The sequence below is a fragment of the Girardinichthys multiradiatus genome, chromosome 10 (genome assembly GCF_021462225.1).
Source record: "Girardinichthys multiradiatus isolate DD_20200921_A chromosome 10, DD_fGirMul_XY1, whole genome shotgun sequence".
Classification (NCBI taxonomy): domain Eukaryota; kingdom Metazoa; phylum Chordata; class Actinopteri; order Cyprinodontiformes; family Goodeidae; genus Girardinichthys; species Girardinichthys multiradiatus.
The window spans coordinates 20,649,106-20,674,696 of NC_061803.1; the positions used below are offsets into that span (position 1 = coordinate 20,649,106).

General features: G+C 42.7%; 1 protein-coding gene across 2 annotated transcripts in view; it reads right to left on the bottom strand.

Annotated features, from left to right (window-relative positions):
• Positions 1 to 25,591, bottom strand: part of LOC124875542 (thyroid hormone receptor alpha) — a 173,946-nt gene that overhangs the window by 88,587 nt on the left and 59,768 nt on the right. Inside the window, exon 3 of one of the 2 annotated variants that reach the window (XM_047377759.1) lies at positions 16,900 to 16,976. The exons of the other annotated variant lie outside the window; for it this stretch is intronic. The gene's annotated coding sequence lies outside the window, so the exon portion shown is untranslated. The remainder of the gene's footprint in view (positions 1 to 16,899; positions 16,977 to 25,591) is intronic. 2 annotated transcript variants of the gene reach the window in all.

Sequence of the window (25,591 nt, forward strand, 5' to 3'; positions counted from 1 at the left end):
GGCTGGGAGGGTTAGGAAAACAGATGTGGCAGGAAAGCATAAAACGATAAGAACAATGCAGTCGTGGTGAACGTAAAACATTAGACAGATAAAGCCTGAGGGTGGAAAAACTAACTGGTACAAACCCAATTCTTATAGTGAGACCGTAATAACATTCATACAAGAAGTAAAGATTTAAATATTTAGAAGCAGTAGATATCGTTGAAGGGAAATATTACATGGTTGTTAGCATTTCTACAAATGAAAATATGAAAATTGTGGTTTGCATTTGTCATGTAGAGTAAAGCAAATATGTGGGCAAAATGGAATATTTTGGTCTGCAGGCAAAACACTGTGTTTGGGTGAAATCTAATACTATAAATCACCCCACAGAAACCATGCCCCAAGATGTCCCAAGATGTCCCAAGATGGAACATGGTAGTGGCAGCATCATACATAGGGATGCGTCAGTTCAGCAGGGACTGGAAAGCGTATCAGATTTGCTGAAAGGAGTTAAATACAGGACAATCTTGAAGTGAAAGCTGTTAAAAGAGTGAAAGGACTGGGACTGGGGTTCACCTTCCAACAGGACAACAATCCTAAACTTACAGACAGATCTACAATGGGATGGTTTAGATCAAAACAGATTGAGTTCAAGTCTAGATCTAAATTAAGAATTCCTGGTAAGACCTTAAAACTGATCTTTGCAAATTATTTTCATTCAGTCTGCATGAGCTTGAACTATTTTGCAAGGAAGCATAGGCAACACTTCATTGTCTAGATGTGCAAAGTGAAAATACTTTAATTGCAGCTAAAGCAGATTTTTAAAGCACTGGTTCAGCGGCTGAATACAAATTCACAGTACACTTTGCATGCATGGAACATGCAATGTGTACAAACGGCTTTACAAAAAATGGGTTACTTGTTTTGTGAAAAACATAACTTTACAATGCACCTCACAATTAAAGATTCACAAGTGGAAAACATTCAAGACATCTGTCAATCTTTCCAGAGGTGGACATCTCAGCAAAACACTAAAGTTCAGACCATTAAATGCTCAGAGAAGATTAAACTAAACCAAAAGGTTCCATCTTAGATTCAACATGAGAAATATGAGAAGAAAATAAGGTAGGAAGGGTTGCCAGGAGAAATAATTCTCTCTTCAAAAGGAATAGGTTTGCATAGTTACATCTGAATGGAGCACAATACTTCTGGAACAATGTCCTGTGAACCAAAGCAGAGAGGTTTGGCCATAATACACAACATCATCTTTGAAGAAAACCAACCACAGCCTATCAGCACAAACACCTTATTGCAACTGTCAAGCATGGTGGTGGATGAGTGATGAGTTGGGCTTGTGTTCCAACAACAGGAACTGGACACATTCCTGTCACTGAGGCAACCATGAAGTGCTCTGTATACCAAAGTTTTCTAGATCCAAATGTGAGACAATCTCTCTGACAGCTGAAGCTTGACCCAAACTGAGTCATCAACACAACAATAATCCCAAACAGATCTAATCTAAAACAGGATGCATGGAAACTCTTAATCAAGGACTGTAAATTAAATAAATATATTAAGAGTCGGGGGAGGGAGATAAGATTAGGGTGGTATATAAATACATATTTAAAGGATGGAACAGAAGTTTCAATGTCTATTCCATTTGAGAGATTATGACACGTTTTCATAAACATTTTCCTACATTTTTAAGTAACACTACAAATACATCCATCCATCCATCCATCTATACCTGCTTCTTCCATACAGGGTCGCGGGGGAGCTGGTGCTTATCTCCAACAGTCTACAGGCGAGAGGCGGGGTACACCCTGGACAGGTTGCCAGTCCATCGCAGGGCAACACACAGGACAACCATAAAAGCACCCATTCACACCTAAAGGCAATTTAGAGAGACTAATTAACCTAACAGTCACGTTTTTAGACTGTGGGAGAAAGCCAGAGTACCCAGAGAGTACACATGTGCGGGGAGAACATGCAAACTACTACAAATACAAAAATACTTAATACTTAATTTAACATCAACAGGTCCATCCATTGGGGGCCATGAATGCCCATAAAAAGCAGATAAATATTGGCTGAACTGTTAATCGGTAAAAACAAGAAACGTTAAGGTTTACAGTAGTGCTACAACCTCTGGGTCCAACCCTGACTACTATATGACCGAGTTAAACAAACCCTCTTTAAAACATTTCTTGTAATCAAATGGTACTTTTTTTCTCAGAACTAACTATAAATATTACATTTCACCCACCTAATAGTGCCAGAGCTCAGCGGTTGGCTCCCATGAACAAGCCTCACATTAAAAAAATAAGCAAGTCTAAATGCAGCTTAATAATTTTATTTATTTTAGTTGCCAAACCTTGTTTAACTACAAAATGTAGTATGCAGCCAAGGCTCTGCTCTGGTCCAAGAATGAAGAGAACAAAAGGAAAAAAGAAGCCAAGCAGCAAGGTCCTACAATTCAATCCCTGGGGTAATGATTATGTATTCAGATTAAAATAATTGATATTGCAATGTACTCAGGCTGTGGATGGGCTCTAATAAGCTGCTGCGTTTGTTATGGGAATGTGTGACTTAAATGTTGGCTAGATTCACATTTTTGGCCAAAAAATAAGTGTGGGTGCAGAAAAATCTTTTCGGGACCCCTTGTATGGATATGTGAAAAGCCTTAAAAAATATTTTTTATTAAATGCAGAAGCATGTCAAGTCTTTTTGTTTCAGCTCACCCTACGGGCTTACTATAGGGTTTAGTTCTGCGGCTTAGCTGACCATTAAAGAAGCCTGTTTTTTCCAACAGGTTAGCCATATCTATGTTGATTTGGCCATAGGTTTTGAATATTTATCCTCTTGAAAGATTTAACAAAGAAAGTTTTACAATTTTCTGGCAAACTCCACATACTTTTGTCTCAAAAAGTCCTGGTATTTCAAAGAGTTTATGATAAAATGCATTTTGCCAAGATTCATAGGATATTTAAAAGAGAAACGGGACCCAACTATCACACATCCTACAACAGTAAGCTAAAAGTGCTCTTCAACATAAGCATTCGTCTTACACTAGACCCAGATGGAGATGGTTGCCAATAAGCTAACTTTTATTATCATTGCACCAGAGCATGCGGTTTCAGTTACACTCCCAGTAGAGTTGAACAAACTCCATATTTACATTTGTGATGGTTAATGATTTTTACTCAACAGCCAATTAGCATGTAGATTGGGTCCAATTGTTGTTATGGAAACCTGGTGACTGGACCCCATCTATGGTGCAGTTCTCAAACTGCTTGTTCCATTAACTGCCGGTGCTTGGTGGGGTTGCATGGTACTAGAAAACCGTGTGATGGTGATATTATTGATAACTATTGTAATGAGAAAGGAATTTGTGATACATTCACATTGTCATAACTCCTTTCCTTCTCATCTTTCCTTCCAATGCTGTCTTGGACACTGTGATCTGTTTCAGGTGTAGGCATCTACTGCTGTTAGACAACATTCATAAGGCTGAATATTAAATTGAGCTCCAGACACTTAGAATATATTAGCCAACAAATTTAAAATTGCAAATAGTCTGTGACATTAATATCAAGCACACTGATATTGCTGTGACTATATATTGGATTACTAGGCAGCCGTAGCGTCATCCAGTCTTGATTGTCACAGTTCTAGTTGCTCTAACCCTTTCAGTTGTTGCTAAATCCATAGTCCCATCGACTCTGACCAGCTGCTCTGTTGGCTTAAGAAAAGCACCCCCACAACATGAAATTGCTGTGAGATTTGTCATAGTTTGTTGTAAAACTTTTCAAAATTATTTCTCTTCATGCAGATACGAGCAAATTTAGACTTGCAGCTGTTTTCTGTTAAAAATCTAATTCTAGTTCGCTTGTCTTTCCCATTATATGGGGCTCTGCAACACACATATACCTTAGGGAAACAAGCAGTCATAGATTACTAATTAAAAGCTCCTCGACACTCTGATCAACTCTGATCAAGGAAAGTATAAAGGAAATCACAAGGAATGCGTATAGGTGTGGAGCATGCTGTAACACGGAAGGAATGTATTAGGAAACTAACAACACAGCAGAAAGATTTTATTATTGTTTTCACATGGTAATAGACCAGATGCAGACCTGCAAACCCCACCAGGCTTTAACTGCCAGTTAAAGAAACCAGGCCCGAACTTATATAACTGTCTCAGAGCAGGACTTCAGTTTTACCTCCCACTCTTTCCCTGTCTGCAGGATAAAATGCACTTCATCTGCCTTGCAACTGCCTCATTCAACATCTTTCTAATGACATTTATGACCTGATTGATGGGACAATAGCCAGGCCGGTGCACGTGTGGCTGTTTGATCAGGAAAAGCCCACCCTGTGCATGTTGCTTTTTTCCTGTGTAGGAGGCCAAGGCCAGATGAAATACAGTAAATGTGCAGGGGAGAAAAATATTGACCGAAACCCAAAAGGAGAAAAATCAAGAAGGAAAACAAAGAATTCTTTATGGTTTCTGCTAAAACTGACATTTTTAAACACATGATGTTTGTTCATGATGATGCTGGTGCCATTTAGGGATAAAATACAGTGTGATGGTGTTCACACTCCATCAGAGCTAATGTCACATGGGACTGTAAACTGTAGAAGGAAAACATGCGAAAGCAACGCAGAGCTAAAATAATAACAGAAGCACATTTAGAAAGAAGTAAAAACACACAAAACAAACAGTTTGAGCAAGCAGGAACATAACTGAGTGTGTTTATCAGTGTGGTTCTGTTCGCTCAGTTGGACGAAACAGCAGAGAAATGATATGTGTTCATTCACTTTGTTACATAATGTGACTGCAGCCAGAGTGAAACATCTGCGGATACACATATCAGCAAGGATTCCTGCAGACTTATCCAGAGTAGGGTACACACTGATACACAACCATTAACCCAAAACCCAAAAATCAACCATCAACCTAAATTTACGTCCTATTAGTGACACACACTGGTCCGCCTTTATCCTTTAGTAATAAACTAAAGATTTACGATCAAACTTCAGAGAATTCAGTAAAACAATTTTCCCACACTCTGAATTCAAAGCTTGGTAGATATTCTTGCTTAGGTCCACTAAGCTCCAAGGTCGCTGCTCGGTGACCTGTTTTTTTATACAAATACACACACACACACATAGCGAAAGGTGGAGGAATCTGTTTTTACCTCAACAGTGGTTGGTGCAACGACATGACAGTGATTCAGCAGCACTGTTCTCCAGACCTGGAAGCCTTCATCATAAACTGTAAGCCTTTCTATTCCCCCCGTGAGTTCGCTTCGTTCATCCTGGTCGGTGTTTACATCCCGCCGCAAGCTAACGTGCAGGTCGCACAGCGCATGCTCGCCGACCAGATACTGAGTGTGGAGCGGACCAACCCGGTCTCCTTAGTAATCGTCGTTGGCGACTTTAACAAAGGTAATCTCACCCACGAACTCCCCAAATATAGACAGTTTATAAAATGTCCGACCAGAGAGGACAACATTCTGGATCACTGTTACACCACCATCAGAGACGCTTATCACGCCGTCCCACGTGCTGCACTGGGCCAATCCGACCACATCATGGTCCACCTGATTCCTGCATACAGGCAGAAACTAAAGCTCTGCAAACCTGTTGTGAGGACGACAAGGAAGTGGAGCAGTGAGGCTGTGGAGAATCTCCAGGCGTGTTTAGGCTGTACAGACCGGGATGTGTTCAGGACTACTACCAACAGTCTGGACGAGTACACAGAGGCTGTGACTTCCTACATCAGCTTCTGTGAGGACAGCTGTGTACCATCATGCACCAGGGTGAGTTACAACAACGACAAACCCTGGTTCACAGCTAAACTCAGAAGGTTAAGACTGGATAAGGAAGAGGCCTTCAGGAGTGGGGCAAAGACATATACAGAGAGGCTAAGTACAAGTTTGGCAAGGCAGTGAAAGAGGCCAAACGACTGTACTCTGAGAAGCTCCAAAACCAGTTCTCAGCCAATGACTCTGCGTCTGTCTGGAAAGGGCTCAAGCAAATCACCAACTACAAGCCGAAAGCCCCCCACTCCATCAACGACCGACGCCTCGCCAACGACCTGAACGAGTTCTACTGCCGCTTTGAAAGACAAAGGGACAGTCCTGCAACCATCCCCCACGACGCCCCCCAACAGCTGCAGCCATAATCCACCACCCCCACCTCCCCAACCTCAAAAGGGGCCTTGGCACCTCCAACCTCCACCCTGAAGTTCCCCCCCACCAGCCCCCTACCCACGCCGAGGACGGCTCTTTCCATCCAGGAGAGGGACGTCAACAAACTCTTCAGGAGACAGAACCCCCGGAAAGCTGCTGGTCCGTATTCTGTCTCACCAGCCAGCCTGAAGCACTGCGCTGATCAGCTGTCTCCAGACTTCACAGACATTTTTAACACCTCACTGGAGACATGTCATGTGCCAGCCTGCTTCAAGTCCTCCACCATCGTCCCTGTTCCCAAGAAGCCAAGGACCACAGGGCTTAATGACTTCAGACCCGTCGCCCTGACCTCTGTGGTGATGAAGTCCTTTGAGCGCCTTGTGCTCTCACACCTAAAAGACATCATCGACCCCCTCCTGGACCCCCTGCAGTTTGCCTACAGAGCCAACAGGTCTGTAGATGATGCAGTCAACCTAGCCCTTCACTTCATCCTCCGGCACCTGGACTCCACAGGAACCTATGCCAGGATCCTGTTTGTGGATTTCAGCTCTGCCTTCAACACCATCGTCCCAGTTCTGCTACAGGAGAAGCTCTCCCAGCTGAGTGTGCCCGACTCCACCTGCAGGTGGATCACTGACTTCCTGTCTGACAGGAAGCAGCGCGTGAGGCTGGGGAAGCATGTCTCTGACTCCCTGAACATCAGCACCGGTTCCCCCCAAGGCTGTGTTCTCTCTCCTCTGCTCTTCTCCCTGTACACCAACAGCTGCACCTCCAGTCACCAGTCTATCAAGCTTCTGAAGTTTGCGGACGACACCACCCTGATCGGACTCATCTCTGATGGTGACGAGTCCGCGTACAGATGGGAGGTGGACCATCTGTTGGACTGGTGCAGCCAGAACAACCTTGAGCTCAACGCTCTAAAGACAGTGGAGATGGTTGTGGACTTCAGGCAGAACCCAGCACCACCTGCCCCCATCACCCTCTGTGACTCCACAATTGACACTGTGGAATCTTTCCGCTTCCTGGGAACCATCATCTCCCAGGATCTCAAGTGGGAGCCAAACATCAGCTCCCTCATCAAGAAAGCCCAGCAGAGGATGTTCTTCCTGCGGCAGCTGAAGAAATTCAACCTGCCAAAGACTATGATGGTGCACTTCTACACAGCCATCATTGAGTCCATCCTCACCTCCTCCATCACCATCTGGTACGCCGCTGCTACAGCCAAGGATAAGGGCAGGCTGCAGCGTGTCATTCGGTCTGCTGAGAAGGTGATTGGCTGCAGTCTACTGTCGCTCCAGGAACTGTACACCTCCAGGACCCTGAAGCGGGCAGGGAAGATTCTGGCTGATCCCTCCCACCCCGGTCACAGACTCTTTGAGACTCTCCCCTCTGGCAGGAGGCTGCGGTCCATCCGGACCAAAACCTCATGCCACAAGAACAGTTTTTTCCCATCTGCCACCAGCCTGGTTAACAAAGCCCGGAAACCACACTGACACTCTCCCTTTCCCCCCCCCCCCCCCCCCCCCCCCCCCCCCCCCTTTTTTTTTTTGCTGACAGGACACCTGTAACTTGTAACTCTATGCGCTCAGCTTGGACTCCTGCTTTACTTGCACTGCCATACTTGCACAATGATCACCTGCACTGTTGTATTGCTCTTGCATCTTATACTGCTCTATATTTACTCTCACTCACTTAAAACTGTGCACATATATTTATATTATATTGTAGATATGTTTATACTGTTTAATTTGTACTGTATTGCACCGACTACGCCAAAACAAATTCCTTGTATGTCCAAAAACGTACTTGGCAATAAACCTTTTCTGATTCTGATTCTGATACACTACAGTTTATTTTGAGGCAAACTTCTGCTTCAATAAATACCCACTTCATAACCACTGCAGGGGATTTCCTTTGCAATGTAGATCAGGTCTGGGGTTCCTACACATTTTTCATGTCTGGATTCAATAATTTTCCAGGCGAAGGTTAGTAGTTGTCAATTCTTGGTAAAAATACAAATGTTCTTGATGAATTTACAGCAACTCAAACACAAACACAAAACCTGAAAAACCAAAAAGGTGAATGGATGGATGGCTCAACTGATGAACTCCAAGAGATTTTCAACCACATTTAGACAACAGCAGATTAGGGGTGAAGGGAATCGATTGGCCGGCTGATCGATCGGTGCACTTAATTTTCCTAAATTCCTTAATTTTGGGTGATCAGTGATCAGCCGATACTTACATGTGAAGCCGATCTTATTTACAGATCTAATCTTCTTGTCTAACCTGTTGTGCAAGTTTTGTTTGTTTTAAAAATGCGAAAAATTAAAGACTAAAGGAACTGCAATGCTCTAAACTTTCATTTATATTTGAGCGATATGTGTAGTTAGAACAATTTTGTATGATTTCAAGGGTGTTGTTCAGTGTTTTCCACTACAATAAGATAGGAACATCGAAAGTGCATAGTGACCTTATAACACCTGACAGTGTCGGTAATTAAAACAATTGGTATCTGCAAGAAATGGAATCGGCAGGTCAGGCTTTTTTGTGATCGGTGATCGGCCACAAAACTACAATTGCTGCACCCTTTGAGCAGATGTCTTCACCTTTAACTTATTAAGGCGTGCTGAATTTATAAGTGAGCTTGCCCTTATCCAGTGCCCTAACACAACACCTCATTTATGTTGACTGGGTCTGAAAACAGAAAGCAAAAAAACAAAAAACAAAAAAACTAAAAGCAAAGGTGCGACTGGAAAGTTGACATCCCCAAGCCCAAATCAAATGCCACAGGGAAGATGAATGAGTGTGGATTTCAACCAGCTCACCATAGGGCCTTACTTGTGTTTGACAGCTGCAAATAGCCTCATTCAGCAGCAGTGAAGTGTGGTGGTTGGTTGTGGGCTTGGAGCTGTGCACTTTCTCTGCTAATGTATTCGATCTCCTGGTTAGATGAGGGTTGTCAGAGTAAGAAGAAAAAAAAAAAAAAGCTGCTCACTTTAGTGACTGCAACGGTGCAGGCTGGCCACACAGAACACACCCTGTCTGTGTCCAGAGCCTCTGTTTGTCAGGAAACCATTCCCCCTTGAGCCATAAGCAAATAGCCCCAGAGTGCCGGGAGCTATTGATCAACGAGCTGTGGACAGGCTGGCAGCAGGCGGGTAGTTAGCTCTGTTGATGATAATGCTCTGACAGAGACGAGCAGAGCCACTTTCAGGATGAGTGAGCTGGAGTCCCTCAGTGTGTGGGTATCCCTCAGTGACTGGTATGGCTAAAGAGGCAGTTCAAATACAGCAGAAAGAGCAAAGAGATGCCGATGGCAGGAAGCCAACATGCTCAGCTTTATTTCCTTCAGGGATACATGTTCCCATCATAGATCATTTGAAAAGGTAAAGATCAGTAAATACAGGTCCTTCTCAAAATATTAGCATATTGTGATAAAGTTCATTATTTTCCATAATGTAATGATGAAAATTTAACATTCATATATTTAGAGATTCATTGCACACTAACTAATATATTTCAGGTCTTTTATTATCTTAATACGGATGATTTTGGCATACAGCTCATGAAAACCCAAAATTCCTATCTCACAAAATTAGCATATTTCATCCGACCAATAAAAGAAAAGTGTTTTTAATACAAAAACGTCAACCTTCAAATAATCATGTACAGTTATGCACTCAATACTTGGTCGGGAATCCTTTGGCAGAAATGACTGCTTCAATGCGGCGTGGCATGGAGGCAATCAGCCTGTGGCACTGCTGAGGTCTTATGGAGGCCCAGGATGCTTTGATAGCGGCCTTTAGCTCATCCAGAGTGTTGGGTCTTGAGTCTCTCAACGTTCTCTTCACAATATCCCACAGATTCTCTATGGGGTTCAGGTCAGGAGAGTTGGCAGGCCAATTGAGCACAGTGATACCATGGTCAGTAAACCATTTACCAGTGGTTTTGGCACTGTGAGCAGGTGCCAGGTCGTGCTGAAAAATGAAACCTTCATCTCCATAAAGCTTTTCAGCAGATGGAAGCATGAAGTGCTCCAAAATCTCCTGATAGCTAGCTGCATTGACCCTGCCCTTGATAAAACACAGTGGACCAACACCAGCAGCTGACACGGCACCCCAGACCATCACTGACTGTGGGTACTTGACACTGGACTTCTGGCATTTTGGCATTTCCTTCTCCCCAGTCTTCCTCCAGACTCTGGCATCTTGATTTCCGAATGACATGCAGAATTTGCTTTCATCCGAAAAAGTACTTTGGACCACTGAGCAGCAGTCCAGTGCTGCTTCTCTGTAGCCCAGGTCAGGCGCTTCTGCCGCTGTTTCTGGTTCAAAAGTGGCTTGACCTGGGGAATGCGGCACCTGTAGCCCATTTCCTGCACACGCCTGTGCACGGTGGCTCTGGATGTTTCTACTCCAGACTCAGTCCACTGCTTCCGCAGGTCCCCCAAGGTCTGGAATCGGCCCTTCTCCACAATCTTCCTCAGGGTCCGGTCACCTCTTCTCATTGTGCAGAGTTTTCTGCCACACTTTTTCCTTCCCACAGACTTCCCACTGAGGTGCCTTGATACAGCACTCTGGGAACAGCCTATTAGTTCAGAAATTTCTTTCTGTGTCTTACCCTCTTGCTTGAGGGTGTCAATAGTGGCCTTCTGGACAGCAGTCAGGTCGGCAGTCTTACCCATGATTGGGGTTTTGAGTGATGAACCAGGCTGGGAGTTTTAAAGGCCTCAGGAATCTTTTGCAGGTGTTTAGAGTTAACTCGTTGATTCAGATGATTAGGTTCATAGCTCGTTTAGAGACCCTTTTAATGATATGCTAATTTTGTGAGATAGGAATTTTGGGTTTTCATGAGCTGTATGCCACAATCATCCGTATTAAGACAATAAAAGACCTGAAATATTTCAGTTAGTGTGCAATGAATCTAAAATATATGAATGTTAAATTTTCATCATTACATTATGGAAAATAATGAACTTTATCACAATATGCTAATATTTTGAGAAGGACCTGTAAATATCCTATTTAAAGTCAAGTTTTTGCAACATTTAGGCAGAAACTATTCGATAAGAAGAACTGAAACCAAAAAGGAAGAATTACAATGCCGTGTAAAAGTATTCATACATCTTCCTTATTTTGTTACACAAAAATCAATATACTGTATTAAGAATTTCTGTGGCAGCCTAGCGTAACAGTCAAGTGGAAGGAAAATTATATCGTTCTATGTGAAACACCTTTTGCTAGTAGCGACAGAAAGACTCACGTTTTTGTCCGTTTTTCTTTAAATATAGCTCAAGCTTGGGCAGACTGGATGGAGAACATCTGTGAACATTAATTTTTAAGTCTTATCGCAGATTCTGAGATGGATTTCTAGTACTGACTTTGACTGGTCCATTCTAACAAATTAACATACTTTGATCTAAGGCTACTTCAGTTGAGCCTTTTGGATGAGAGGCAAAACATCTTTAAAACAAGAGAAGTCCCATTTCTTGGTAAAAATACAAACATTCTTTATAAATTTACAGCAAATATTTCTCCTGAGGTCAGGCTTTAAACACTTAGGACTGTCATCTCCTGGATTACTACGAATCTACACCAGCGCATTTAGGGGGAGATTTTCTCTGACAAATTAAAATCCTCTTAGAATGAAAAACAATACAAAGTTGTCATGTTTATTAACCATGTGTGTTGCTTTTATTTTAATTCCAAAGGACCACAACATCCAGTGACTTTTACTCAAAAGCGGACTTAGACACACCCTTTCAACAAATTTAGTAACCGTTCCAAGGACGGAATAACACTTGTTTCTGACAGTAAGCTAAAAAAAAACGTCTACACCAAGAAAAAGGAAAACAGTTGTCACTAAGAAAATAATAAAAATTTATTTTCACCGTTGCTGCTGAAGAAAAGCATCCTGACAGCATGACACTGCCACTACCATGTTTCACCATTGAGATAGTGTGTTCAAGGTCAATGGTAAATGAAAGCTGCAAATCACTATCTATGTATACTCACTAAATACTAAATCAGAGGGCACAAGTTGCTTCCTTAGAGTGAACCTGTCGATGACAGCAGCCTCTGAGAGAAGACCCTGACTGCATGTGTGCTGCAGGTTAAAAAGTCCAGTATCCATTTTATTAATCCAATGCCAAGATCAAAAGTAGACCGATGTATATTTGCTAGAATGTGTAGCCGGATCCTGTTAAGAATTGAAAACAAAAATTCATTGCATGACATACGATGAATTGCATCCTTCTGCATCTTGTATGCAAACAGCAGGCCCTGAAAAATAGTGGTTAAGATTTCTTTGACCAATTGCTTGAAAAGACAGTTGCACTAGTGCATATATGATGACAATCATGTATTTCCATTTGAAATTGTTTCAAAGAAACAGTGGAGTAGGTCAGAGGAGAACAATCTGCACTAAAGGGAAAGTGAGGACTCTAAGCAAGAAAAATAAAATCTTGATTCTTTCTTTGTCTTTTTCCTGCCATAAACATGCAGGCCATCGTAGTTCTGAGCGGGTTCTGAGTCATGTGAAAAAGGGGGCAGTCACAAGCTGCAGTAATGTGCTGTTCTTTCATCACTAGAGTACTACTCTGTAGTGACATTACCATGCCTAAAAGCGGTGTTGGCTGTGCAAAAACAAACAAAAACTTTAATGTCTCCTGATAAAATATTTGCAGTAGGTGAAGGTGAGGCTTTTTTCAATTTTGTAAAGAAACAGAGTCTCTGTGAGAAGGTTGGGGGTAAATGGGAGTTTACCTGTAAAGCTTTCCAAAACAAGATCCCACTGAGACCGCTGATGTGGGAATTAAAGCCAAATCCAGCCTGTGTGCATGTTTGTGGTGGAAGGCAAGCAGTTGTTTTTAACTGTCCTGAATTAAAATGACAGAGCATGTGTGCATCAAAGAAAAAAGGCTTCAGGAATACACATTTTCAAAACTTTGGACTTTGGACTTCTAACACATGAGTACACTTTAATCTGAACCACTCCATTGTAGCTCTGGCTGTATATTTAGGGTTGCTGTCCTGCTGGAAGGTGAGCCTTTAACCCAGTCTCTAGCTATTGCAGTCTAACAGATTTTCTTCCAGGATTTGTCCCTGCTAGGAAAAAAGCAACCCCACAACATGATGCCACAATCTTTTCACAACAGTGTGTTCAGAGTGATGTACAATGATGTACAGTTTACATTTTACAGCTTTCTTTCGACAATGGTTAGAGTAGTTAGAAAAGAATGCTGCTGTTTTCAAATTTGTGAAATCTCTGAAAAACGTATGCCTCTCCTTCCACTTCAAAATTATGAACTACTTTGTTTTGGACTATTGCATAAAATCGCAATAAAATACACTGAAGTTGGAAGTTTTAATGTGAAAAAATATTATGAGGTTCAAGAAGAATGAGGGGCACTATCCAGTGCTGAATAGTGCCCCTCCTGGGGACTCCATTATCTTGCTGGGGGACTTCAACGCCCACGTGGGAAACGACAGTGACACCTGGAGAGGCGTGATCGGGAGGAATGGCCTCCCTGATCTGAATCCGAGCGGTGTTTTGTTATTGGACTTCTGTGCTAGTCACGGATTGTCCATAATGAACACCATGTTCAAACATAAGGGTGTCCATCAGTGCACTTGGCACCAGGACACCCTAGGCAGGAGGTCAATGATCAACTTTGTTGTCGTATCATCAGACCTTCGGCCGCATGTTTTGGACACTCGGGTGAAGAGAGGGGCTGAGCTGTCCACCTATCACCACCTGGTGGTGAGGTGGATCCGCTGGGGTAGGAGAAAGCCGGACAGACTTGGCAGGCCCAAGCACATAGTGAGGGTCTGCTGGTAATGTCTGGCGGAACCCTTGGCCAGGGATGTATTCAACTCTCACCCCTGGGAGAGCTTTGACCAGATTCCGAGGGATGTTGGAGACATAGAGTCCGGGTGGACCATGTTCTCCGCATCTATTGTCGATGCTGCCGCCCATAACTGCGGCCGTAAGGTCTGCGGTTCCTGTTGCGGCCATCCGGTCTCTGTACAAGCGGAGCAGGAGTTTGGTTCGCATTGCCAGCACTAAGTCGGATCTGTTCCCGGTGCATGTTGGACTCCGGCAGGGCTGCCCTTTGTCACCGGTCCTGTTCATAACTTTTATGGACAGGATTTCTAGGTGCAGCCAAGGGCCAGAGGGGGTCTGGTTTGGGGACCAGAGGATTTCGTCTCTTCTTTTTGCAGATGACGTGGTCCTGCTGGCCCCCTCTAGCCAAGACCTACAGCACACACTGGGGCGGTTCGCAGTCGAGTGTGAAGCGGCTGGGATGAAGATCAGCTCCTCCAAGTCCGAGGCCATGGTTCTCGACCGGAAAAGGGTGGCTTGTCCTCTTCAGGTTGGAGGGGAGTTCCTGCCTCAAGTGGAGGAGTGTCTTGTTCACGAGTGAGGGAAGAATGAAGCGGGAGATCGACAGACGGATCGGTGCGGCTGCCACATTAATGGGGGCGCTGTGCCGGTCCATTGTGGTGAAGAGAGAGCTGAGCCGAAAAGCGAAGCTCTCGTTTTACCAGTCGGTCTACGTTCCTACCCTCACCTATGGCCATGAACTTTGGGTCATATAGAGATAGGGTGAGGAGCTCGGCCATCCGGGAGGGGCTCGGAGTAGAGCCACTGCTCCTCCACATCGAGAGGAGCCAGTTGAGGTGGCTCGGGCATCTATACCAGATGCCTCCTGGACGCCTTCCTCGGGAGGTGTTCCAAGCACGTCCCACCGGGAGGAGGCCCAGGGGACGACCCAGGACACGCTGGAGGGACTATGTCTCTCGGGTGGCCTGGGAACGCCTTGGGCTCCCCCTGGAGGAGCTGGAGGAGGTGTCTGGGGACAGGGACGTCTGGGCGTCTCTGCTGAGTCTGCTGCCCCCACGACCCGGTCCGGGATAAAGCGGAAGACGACGAGTACGAGTACGAGAAGAATGAACACTTAATAAATACAGTGTACTTTGGCTGAACTTACAGCTTCTGTAAACCTTCTCTGATTGTGACTCCTTATTAAACTGTTATAAATAAGATCTGGCTTGTAGCAGAGAGGAATTCTTCTCTAAATCTGATAACAGCTTTGCATGTCCTTTCTCGCTTCCTTTAAGTTACTGAAGACAGGTGAATAGAGTATGAGAGCAGCAGATGTTATTAAATCCAAAAATACTGCATACTTAGCTAAAACTAAACAGGGTATTGTAGGGTTTAATTCAGAACACCTTGAGATAACAAAGCCAGATGTTACTGCTCATTTTTGCTAAAAAAGAGATGATTATCAATAAGTGACACTCTGTTCCAACAACAGCCAGTTACCGATACATCATCCATCATGTTATTATTCCAATTTCACTTCTGCTTTTGACATGAATAACTTCCATGGAGCACACACACCAAAATGCTTGAACGGTCTGTGTGAGAATGTACGGCTGCAGCTACATTAGAAGGGTGGCTTGTAGCAGGAGGTGAGATTTATGAGGTGTTGCGCAGGATTGCTTTTAGCCCAGCGTAGGAAGACTGATCCCACCTCCTCGCCTGACACCCCTACTGAAAAACACACAGGCGCTTACAGACACACATTCGCATGGTCAAACACTCAGCTACACATGTGCATACAGCACCCAAGTGTACGCATGTGCAAATCAACCCCTAACCCGAACGAGTCTGCAGCTCTCAAACTTCACGGGGCTGAAACACACCTTCTTAAATGTCCCATTAACCTTGTTCCATCCCAACAAGAAAACTTTTCCTAATAAACCTCACCTGTCTCAGAGGGTTTCTAGCTAATGTGCGTAGAGATATTGTACAGTGGGGGCAGCTATGATGGAAAGGCCCCTCCTGAGGGCTGTCTATAAGGTCACTTCTGCAGCCAGAGATGAGAGAGACTTCTTTGATTTGTTTAGTTTTTTATACTGTTTTAGATTTCTTATTTTTGCCTTTTTGTTACACTTAATGTTTCAGAGAATCAAAGATACTGTCAAGCATGGTGGTGGTGGCAGCATTATGCTGGCGTCTAGCTTGACACGAGTTATACTGATGAATGGTACATTGTGGATAAGAATTTTAAATGCTTGTGCTTCAGTTCAAATTAACAGCCAGCTGATTCAAAACTAGACAAAACCAGGTGTTCTTTAGGACAGTGATCCCAAACAAACAATAGTTAATTGGTTTTGGACTTCGTAAAGCAGGTTAGCATGAAGCTTCTTGGGTGGCCTTTGAGAAAACCTACCACTTTAAATGAACAACCCATTAGACAGGGAAGAGTGGTCAAATATCCAACTGGAATTATTCCAGAAGCTAGCTAAGGGATATTTAATCACATGGATGTATATATTTTAACCAATCTGTAATTTCCCAAAAAACTACAATAAATTCAGACCTGTGGACCCAGTTCTTGTTTTAATTATGGTTCTCACATCTTTTTTGGGGTTAATCAAATGGAAACCAGATCTTAAAAAAGTGAGTACACACTTTCCCAGAGGTAACCATATTCTTGTAATCAGAGGGAAAGCAGAGTATACAGCTATATCAGTGTGCTTCCTATGTAAAAGATAACTGTCATTTAGCGTGATAATGAATAGCTATACAAACAGCACAGCAGCTTTCCGAGGCTCTGCAGCTTTCCGAGGCTCTGCTGTGTGCGCATACATGATTAACATACATTTATTGCTGCAAACACATCTGAAGACAGGAAGAACAGAACCTACCAATCATACTGCATGTATATGTGCGGTTAGTGATTTCCACGGACCTCAGGCGTTGTATCATCCACCTCGTTTCCGTCCTGGAAGGAGTTAAAACGAGGACAGTTTAGGATTGCTCAAAAGCTAGGAAGGAGGGATGGGAGGCATAATACATGTAGAAAACAAACAGGGCCATAAATTACGAGGGCCAGTAACAGTAACTTGAAATACCCTCTGCTCTCATTCCTTAACCATTGTCTTTGCTTTGTTTTTTTTTTATTTTTGCTTCTTTTCTCTCCATGTGTTCACCTTATGCTGATCTGCTTCAAGTAATTTCCTTTATCCTCTTTTTCTCAATCAAAATGTACTCCACCCCTTTTCTTATCTACCCATCTTTTTCAGCCCTTGCTTCTTTCTCATCTTGGGCTCGGGAATCTCTGTCATCTGTGGGTGAGACCACCGACAGATGAATGCCAAACATTTATCTAAGAAAGGTGCTCTGTTTGGCACAGCTGATCATAACATTCTGATTGATAGACAAAAAAAGTGGGTGGCATTCTGGGTACAGTGGTGAATCTTACTTGGCAGAAATAGATCACTTTGGGTCATTTGGCATCATAATATGGACACCATTCTTGGCCACATTTATTCAATATTTATATAATTATCCAAGTCCAAATTATGGAGAGCTAAACATCTATTTTGTGTATGCTAATAAGACACAACTGTTACTATATAATAAATCTTAACCTTACATGTCTGGTAGCCATCATGATTAGTGGTCATGCCACCTGTAGCCTTCCAACTGTGCTTTCAAAAGAGTGTTGCTTAGGTGTGATGAATGGTGCTCTTTTAAGTTTCTGTGCTTTTCTGACTGGAAATATTGTCTTTCTTATAAACAAGTAATACAGCCTTCTTTCAGCAAGCTGCCTAGCAGCGCACAGCAATAGGGGGGGATGGTTTAGCATAGCTTTACTATGTCACTGAAGCAGCTCGACAGCACCAGGTCAATCCACCCCTTGACTATTTCATTGTAATTCTGTCCCTGCCCACTTTATTTTCTGACCCACAAACATTAACATTCTTACTTATGTACCTTACTACTACGTACTACTTCATATCTCTTGGTAACTCTCTACTATTACAAACAACAGCTAACCACATTCCTTCACTGAGGGTATAAAATGTATATTTGGCAGAGTTGAAATTAGCCCGGTTGTATTGTCCTTAACAGTCTGAATTGCAAATGTGGAAAAATTAACTAGTTCCTATAACACAACATGTTTAAGTTCTGCATAATAGAAACATTGATCAAAACTGACAGGAACTGAGAGAAAGGAAGTCCTGTACATCACTGTATGCTGTGTCCTTTAGGTTTTAAATGCAGTTATGCATGCATATGTATGCAAAATCAAGAGAGCAGGAAAAATAAACAATAGGCCTGTTCTCCTGTTAGAGACAATATTTAAGCACAAACACTTTAGGATTCAACATGGTATCAACCAAATCATCAGCACAGCTGATGTGCTTCATCATGTGTTGCAGTGAGCAACAGGGTCATTTGTCACACAAGGCAGCTGCTTGCTATACAGTTGTGAAAAATGGGGAAAAAAACAGAGCAAACATGAAAATAAATCTTCGCAAAATATGAGACGAAACTGTCAGAGCGAGAAACAGGAAGGAAAGCGCAATGCCTGAATCAGAAAGTGCTTTAAAGAGGTATAGGAAGAAAGAAGCTGTTCCTGTCTTTATGGTCCATTGAGACATCAAATGCTTGAAGGAAGGGATGGGTTTTTCTGTGTGTGTGTGTGTGTGTGTGTACATGCTGAACTAAGCGTGACCACTACTCAATTCACCTTGGCAGGAATTACATTAAAAAAATACCTCAATCTCCCAGTTTAAACAGAAACAGTGAATTACATAGAATAGAACAAGTATACTGCACTTTTGCAAACTATGCCATGTTACAACTACAAACTTCAGTGTATTTTCTTCTGATTTCTGAGTGATAGAGCAACACTTACAGCAACACAGATTAGAACATAATTGTGGAAGTGGAAACAAAAGAATACAGTTATCAATTTTATTTTGTTTGTGGCATGGATTTCTATTCAGGCCCTTTCACCTGACACCACTGAACAAAATCCAGTCAACTGTCTTCAGAAGTTGCCTGATTAGTCCACTGTGTGCAATTTATTCTCAGTATCAATCCAGCTGTTTTTTTTGAAGGCCTCAGAGAACATTTGTGAACAAACAGCATCAGGAAGATAAAGGAACATAGCAGGGTGTAAGCTGTGGAGAAGTTTAAATCATGTTTGGGTAATAAAACATTATCAAACATAGAAAAATTTAATGGACCACATGCAAAACAATAAACGTGTTGAAAAACTGAAACTCAAAAACACCACACAAAAACCTGAACAAACTATTCACACAGCATCATAACAAGGGATGTTTTTCTTTTGTGTTCAAATGCTTCAAATCCAGAGAAAAACATTGTAATTGGCATGTGTTTATCTGGTCCCATTGGTTTTAGGTTTCCCAGATCTTATTCCGATCAACAGAATTATGCAACTTTTCTACAGATGCAATAAAGATTTATTTTTTCAATAAACAAGAAGTACCACCGAATAGACCAAAAAAATTGTGTTTTGGCTTGCATACACTAACCTAAGGTTGGGCAATTGGACAAATTTATCGACCATCGGCGAAAGCCGAGCCCTTCAACGTTCGTTTTTTTTTAAGAGCGCTGTTTTGTTTTTATTGGCCTACGGGTTAAGGGCAAAACATAGTTGGGCGTAGGCTACTCGTCTACAAGACGTCTGCCGGACGCATTGCTCAAATTTGGCCCTGTCCCAATACCCACACTTTACCCTATGCCCCTCTATGAGATGTGTAACAACCCTGCGCTGTAACTCCAACATAAAAAATGGCAGGACCGTCCCTGTTTTTGCAGTCTTGCTGCTAAAAAATATTTTAAAATTGCAACAAGCAATTGTTTTGAGGAGAAGAAAGTTCAGGAACTGAAGAACGCTCATACAACAAACTCTCGCCATGGCACCAGTGTTTGTTCGAGAGGTAATTTCAAAGTTATGGGCTACTGACTGCCCAGAATCACCATAAAGTTGGTGGCGTCTTACAATGTTGAGCCTGGAAAACCAGTAAAAAAATTATGCCATCGGATTGTTGTCTAATGTTTAGGCCGTTTTTAATTAGTCTGATTCGAACCCATCAACGGGAAAGAGCAACTGAGGGACACAAGGTTGAAGTGCAAGTATGGGGACAGGGCCATTTACTACTGCATACACGGTGTCACACAATAAACTGCTTGGCGGGAAAACGTCGAATTGTTTTATATGTGACATACTGCTCCAAGCAAACGGTCGGGAGTACGTGCAGCGTCACTGCCAATCTGCGTCGCACTGATTCACCCTAGTGTGGTTTATCAGCCTTTAACACCCCCTCATTTTCTTTTTGTTTCTCCAAAGCTACACGGCAAATTAGCTCTGCCTCCCCGTCCCATGAAGCCATCACAGAAAATGTAGAAAATGTAGGAATTTGTCACCAGAAATATAGGTAATTGGTAGACTCAACATTGAAGCTGCAAACGTCAGCAGACAGTGCACGTGGAGCCCAACTACTGTATGTTCTGCCCTTAACCTCTTAAACCCTAGCCCTCTTTTTGAAAAATCTGCTCGAAAATTAGATACCCAAAAGGAACTGAATATATCTAAAAAACTACAAGGTTTATTTGAATGGTTCTGGTACCATTATAAAGGTAAGACTCCAGAGAGTACTTCAGAGGTCTAAAAATCAACACTCAAGTTACTGAGTGAGTGTGTGAATGTGCAACACATCAGTAAATGAAAAAAGAAAATTTAAAAATGCACTTGGTTTGAATATTCCTTTGAATTCGCTGTGTGTTTTTCCGGGTATGCATCTTTAGCGTCTGTTTACTTTTTTTCCCCTTTAGCTGCTTAGTGTTGAAATTGGGTGTTGTTGAGGTAGAAAATGTTGTTTCTCTCATGTAGACATGCCTTTACCCATTAAGTAGATATGCATATATTGGTCACTGTTTAGCATGTGTTTGGAATGATTTCGTTGACGGAAGTGCTGCTGCCCCCGCTACCGGGGACGCTTGGGTTATAGGGTTTACGTTTCTTAATAGCACTATACATCTGCACAAGTGGCACACCCCTTTAGTTACATCCTGTGTTACCTCTTTCATCCGGTTTAAAGCCAAAGTAATCTCAAAAAGGCGTATTTGTATTTTTTTGGCAACTAGTCACTCGATTTTTGGAAATTTGTGTTCTAAATTGGGAAATCAGTCCGTGCATGTGTACATTACATGTACATTTTTCCTTTCACTTCACAACTAGGGGCTACTTTGTATTAGTTTGTCACGTAATCCCAGTAAAATATGTCGAATTTTGTGGCTGTGGTGACATAAAAGGCACTGTATCAAAGCATTAATTAACCAACTTTCAGCAGAGGAGGATCAATCAATAGGCCAAGATCAACAATAAATCTTTACTGTACAGTAATTCAGGAAACTGTGAAAGAATTAATCCATAACCCCCCACTCTCAATGCATCCTCATAGAGGTTTATATTAGAGGAAAACAACCAAGAGAGTACTAAGGAATCAATGTTTCTAAGGAAATGCCAGATGGGTGGATAATTCAATTGTTGGAAGTGCAAGGAAGACCAAGAGCCACTAAACACGACTAATTTGTCTAATTGATGAGGCTGAGGATCAGTGGATCAGTTTACTCAAAGGATTCCTGAGCCTGCACTGAAGAGGGATTCCTATCAGCTCAGCGGAGAGAGCAGTTAAGACAGGACAGGTGCAATAAAAGAATATGGGTCAGATGTGCCACAGAAACAGCAGATCAATTCAATGAAGTCTACAGGATAGGACAGAACTGTCACAACCCTGTGCTGGAAGTGCGTGACAGCAGTCAAATCTAAGCTGTCCTCTCACAGCTTGGGGTGGCCAAAGATGATGGACTGAGAAAGCTAAATGAAAAAAGGGCAGAGCAGCTCTGCTTAAGTCAATAGCTTGGGTGTCTTCACAAGAGAGCGAGTTTCAAAGGGAAGCTTCTGCCAGCGCAGTCTTTTCACCAGAGTCTCAACCTGAATGGCTTCTTTTGTCCTCTGGAATTCCACTGGCAAAGACTCTAATTAGCCAGAGAGCTCTTCCCATATGTGGGCACGGGAGAAGAAATAGCAAAGAGGGTACAAGAAGGGAGGCAGTTTGGTGTGAAGTAAACTGTGCAAGCAATAAAGAAGCTGTCAGTATGATGATCCCCTGCACAAGCTAAAATGTATTACTTACTGATCTGAAAAGAGGAGAAGAGAAAAGTAGAGAATGAGGACTAAATCTTTGAGTCCCCAAAGTGCAGTGGCGTATATCTGACAGGTGGTTAACCAGTGCTGGGTTGTTAAAAGCCCAATATGAATACCCAAGCTGGTGTTCACTTTGACCCGATGGGGTGTGGCTAACCAACAAAGGTTTTCATATAATTCAGCCTGTCAGCAACTGAAGATTAACTTTATATTCATCACCATTCTGATCAGACTTGCTCTATAGGGCACTAGGGTACTGATATTCCTAAAACCTTTGAGCTTTCTCTGACTTCCACTAAAGATCTCCGAGGATGATGTAAATAGGCTCTTTCAGCACATGAAAAGAAAGAAAGCCGGAGGGCTGGACAACGTCCCCCCATCATGCCTGAAAACCTGTGCAAATCGACTCGCTCCAATCTTCACCCGGATCTTTAACAAGTCACTGGAGACGTGTGAGGTTTCCTCCTGCCTCAAACGATCCACCATCATCCCGGTGCCCAAGAAACCCACCATCCTAGGATTAAATGACTACAGGCCTGTAGCCCTGACGTCTGTGGTCATGAAATCCTTTGAGCGGCTGGTGTTGAAGCGCCTGAAAGACATCACAGACCCCCTGCTGGACCCCCTGCAGTTTGCTTACCGAGCAAACAGGTCGGCAGATGATGCTGTTAACTTAGGTCTACACTTCATCCTGCAACACCTCAACCGCCCAGGGACGTACGTCAGGATCCTGTTTATAGACTTCAGCTTGGCCTTCAACACCATTATACCAGACATCCTCCACCAGAAACTCACCCAGCTCAACGTCCCAGCATCCACCTGTCAGTGGATCAACAGCTTCCTGACGGACCGACAGCAGCAGGTGAGACTGGGGAGCATCTTCTCCCGCAGCAGATCAATAAGTACTGGTGCCCCCCAGGGGTGTGTTCTATCCCCACTCCTCTTCTCCCTGTACACAAATGACTGCACCTCATCGGACTCGTCCGTGAAACTCCTTAAGTTTGCAGACGACACCACTGTCATTGGACTGATCCAGGACGGTGATGAGTCTGCATACAAACAGGAGGTGGATCGGACAGAACTACCTCCTGTCAGAACCACCATCCTCAACAACACTGTAGCAGCTGTGGACCACTTCAGGTTCCTAGGAACCACCATTTCTGAGGACCTGAGATGGTCTTTACACATAGACACTGCTCGAAAGAAGGCCCAGCAGAGACTGTACTTCCTGAGGCAACTCAAGAAGTTCAACCTTCCACAGGGGCTGCTGGTCATCTTCTACACTGCCATCATTCAGTCTGTCCTGTCTTCATCCATCTCAGTGTGGTTTGGCTCATTCACAAAACAGGACAGGTCCAGACTGCAACGAATAATCAGGACTGCAGAGAGAATAATCAGGGCTGACCTTCCCTCCATCCAGGACTTATACAGGTCTAGGGTCAGAAAAAAAGCTGCAAAAATCTCTGCAGACCCCACACACCCTGCACATAAACTGTTTAGAGTTTTACCGTCAGGCTGCCGCTACAGAGCACTGTTCACTAAAACCAGTTGCCACAGAGACAGTTTCTTCCCCCAGGTTGTTTCTCTGTTGAACATTCAATAGAGTACCAAACAACAGCATACAGATGTTGCAAATGCACCTTTTTTATTTATATATGTGTATATTTGTATATTGTATATATGTATATTCTACAATACAAAAACAAAAACCAGAGAGCAAAGTGTACCGGAATCAAATTCCTTGTTTGTATGTACGAACTTTCAATAAAGCTGATTCTGATATGAAACACCTTATTGATATTCAAAATAGCTAATTGAGCCTTCTTCACTCGATAACAACATCCACACTAAGGAGTGTTGTTGTTATTGAAACCTGGTTGCCCTTCAGTACATTTACTGATCTGACATAAATATTTTTTGTGGGTTTTGACACCCGTCTGACCCAATCCTGTATGTTGCTGGTGGAAGTGGTAATGAATTTGAAGTGGTGATTCTTACAAAAACAAGAAGAACCTAATAAGATTTTTTCATAATGTATTCCCACTGGCAATGTTCATCCTTATGCTTGATGCATATTACAACACGATTAAAGTATATTTGTACTGACTAGACGGGTATCTTATATAGTTCTCTGAGCTAATCCTACAAAAATGACTTGTTTACTGTATATGCATAACCTTTTACTGAATTCTGCTAAAAAAAAAAACAACATCTTTTTTTGTCAAAATTACTCTAATTAGACAAATTTTGACCCTTGAAGAGTAAGATCCATGCAATAACATCGTAAGAATATCCTGCTTACCATTTGAGCTTCCGCCAGGGTAACAGATGTGTTGATAATTACATTTCTGCAGAGAAAGTGTCAAACTTCCTACAAAGCAACCACATATACCACGAGTAAATAATATTACATATTAGCAGAATATAGGCTTCATGTTGCTTCCAGGGCTTTTATTTGGCTCAAACATTAATGCCAGAAAGTAGCTTCCTTACAGGGATATTTAATTATCCAATAGCTCTAAATTATCCATACCAGCCTGAAATCACAAGAGAAATTTGAGACAGAGGCACTCTGATAAAAGACTGAGTCTTGTGCTTACCGTGACTGATTGTTTGATGTTAATCTTCCCATGCCTGCCCTCTGAGTTCCAACATCACCACATGCTTTCAAACTGAGACCATAAAAGCTGCCCTGTAAGTACAGTTTATGGTGTTTTTTAAGGTCTGGCTGTAAGCTCTAATTTAGCGAAATTATGGGATGTTATTTCAGAGGCTCTTAAGCAACTTAAAGACTATTTCCTTCATTCTTTCTCTTTTTTCTGCTCCTTTTTTTATCAAAATTGAATGGTGCAGCTGTTTCTCCAGAGAAAAACCTATAGAAGTTCAAATGCTCTGCAGCACTAGAGACGTGACTTTGATGCAAGAGAGTTGTTTTGACGCCTTTGTGCTTCGTCCTCTTTCTCCAAGTTTCTGCAAAATGGAAGAGTAAAAACACAGCTAGTGAGTGTTTAGTTTAAAACAGAAGCAGAAAGATACCTCCTTCTTCAGAGGACACTCAACTAAAAACATCTTGAGGGTAAATTCTGTCAGTGGGCCCCAAGTTCACCACTACAGCCCGTCTCTAGTGGCGAATGCAAAGCTTTGAACTGCAGCCTGGGGAGGCCGAGGGGAATTTGCCTGCCTGTCAAGACTATGAATGATGGCGGATGGAAAAGATCAGATCCTGCTTAGCTGTTCTGCCTTTATTATGAAGAAGAACTTCTTACAAGTCAGACTGAACAATGCAAAACTAATCACCGTGGCTAATAAAGAGCTTGAGCTCTGGCAGTGCAAACTGTCAACATGAAAACATTACATTTCTCATTCTG